This window comes from Alligator sinensis, unplaced genomic scaffold (assembly GCF_000455745.1).
Source record: "Alligator sinensis unplaced genomic scaffold, ASM45574v1 scaffold123_1, whole genome shotgun sequence".
Classification (NCBI taxonomy): domain Eukaryota; kingdom Metazoa; phylum Chordata; order Crocodylia; family Alligatoridae; genus Alligator; species Alligator sinensis.
The window spans coordinates 1,103,805-1,105,653 of record NW_005841985.1 but is presented as its reverse complement, the minus strand read 5'-3'; the positions used below and the strand labels follow the sequence as shown (position 1 = coordinate 1,105,653).

At 48.7% G+C, this 1,849-nt stretch overlaps 1 long non-coding RNA gene across 1 annotated transcript in view; it reads left to right on the top strand.

Annotated features, from left to right (window-relative positions):
- LOC102378126 overlaps positions 1–1,832 on the top strand; it is a 10,540-nt gene extending 8,708 nt beyond the window's left edge. Inside the window, exon 3 of the long non-coding RNA XR_323525.3 lies at positions 1,479–1,832. This is a non-coding gene — a long non-coding RNA (uncharacterized LOC102378126). The remainder of the gene's footprint in view (positions 1–1,478) is intronic.
- Positions 1,833–1,849: the final 17 nt, after the last annotated feature.

Below are 1,849 nucleotides of genomic sequence, written 5' to 3'. Positions count from 1 at the left end.
CAGGAATGGGGACTAATGAGCTATGAAGTTAATTGATGGTCTCGGCACTGCCCGAATAGAAATGCTGTTACTCCACTCCCCGCCCCGTTTTAAAGGTAGGGTGGAGCAGGAATCAAAGGCGGGATGCAACTGCACACATCCCCACCTGCTCCTATGTTATATGCAAGTGTCCCGTTAGAATTTCTGAAAGTCAAGTAGTACTATTTATACTGACAGTACAGGTAATAGGTAGGTTTGCTGCTATATGATGGATACTGTCTTGATCAAGGCACAGGATTGAATTGGTGGCATTTGAAATTAAGTGCATGAGCTTGCAATAGTCAAGCTAGTTTGTTGCAGACTTTGCCTCCATTGGGGATGTGGAATGCAACACCACCAAAACAACATGAGTGAATAAAATGTATACTACACTGTAACTATAAAAATCTATTTCAAAGTGATCATTTACAATCCTCTTATCTCCCCTACAGATAAGCATCAGGGTTTTAACCCTTTGACCCTCAAATCCCTAGCTGAGACTCTTACCATTTGAGCTGTCAGACTAATTGGTAGTTCTTTACTACATCCTCCACAGGAGAGGGACTTGACCTATACTTGCTACTTGCATATTGAATCTCCTCTGGACAGGAAGTAATGGCTTTAAATTGCAACATGAGGAACTTCAGCTTAATATTGGGAAGACCATTCTAAGGATGTGGGTGGTTAACCGAGTACCTGGTGAGGTTGTGGGATCTCCATCCTTGGAAGTTCTGTAAGAGCAGGCTAGACCAACAGTTAGACAAGATGGCTTGAATGGGGTTGATCCTGCCTTGAGCAGGGAGTTGAAGTATGTCTCCTGAGGTCCTTTCTAGCCTTATATTGATGATCCATGGGTTATTCTACTCGTTCCATATTTTTCATCGGTCAAATTAAGGCTTCTCGCTATTCCAGTGATTCTGTCCTGGGCTCTGAGGTAAAACTATGCTTTAAAATGGTTAGAGCAGTGGTCCTTCATCTCTTTAGAGATGGGGTACCCCTCAACAGAAAATGCCAACTCTTTGTCTTCACTCATTCTTGGACTACAGAACAACAATTTTTCTGTTGCAAAACACTTGGTAGGGCTGCAACGGGTGAAAATGTGCTTTTGGCACTATGGATTCTTATTGGACACTCCTGGGTTTATCTTGTGAATCGTGTGGCACCCTGACTGAGAAGCACTGGGTTCATGAATAAGCTAACCACAACATGGCCTAATGGCTATGAGTGCGGGGGGCTGAGGTACTGAGTTTTGGGCCTGCGATCATTTTGCATGTGCTCTTTGTAAAGTCTTTCTTAAAAGGGGGACTGGGGCAGGGAGGGGTAGTCATTATCGGCTGTTCATCTCTAGTTGCCTTTCAGGTTGGGATTCATGGAAATAGTGAAAAACGGGTAGGGCACTGCATGGACCCTTGTTATCACATAGGGGTGAGACTTGAACTCCCCTTTCCTTATTTTTCCAGCTCTGAAGGAGCATATTCTCCGTTCAGTCTGATACCCCCTGGCTGTTGGGGCTGAGCGGCGCCAAACACGCTCCCTCGACACCCCTGCCTGATGCTCCCTGGGCGGCCCTGCGGGCGAGGAGCCGGCCCAGCCTCTTCCTTCTCCTGCCACAGCAAGATGCTGCCTGCCTCGAAGAAACTTGTCAGGCCGGTGCGGGGCAGGCTGGGGCGCTGGAGAGGTTGAGAAGAGTCCGGGACGAGCGGCCGCGGAGTTTCCTGTGTCCTTTACCGGTTTCCCTCCCGCAGACAGGACAGACGGGTCCCGCTGCCCTCGCGCCCCTTGTACCCACAGGGCAGCAGCCCGCTGGGGGAGCCGTCCCCGGGGCGCAGCC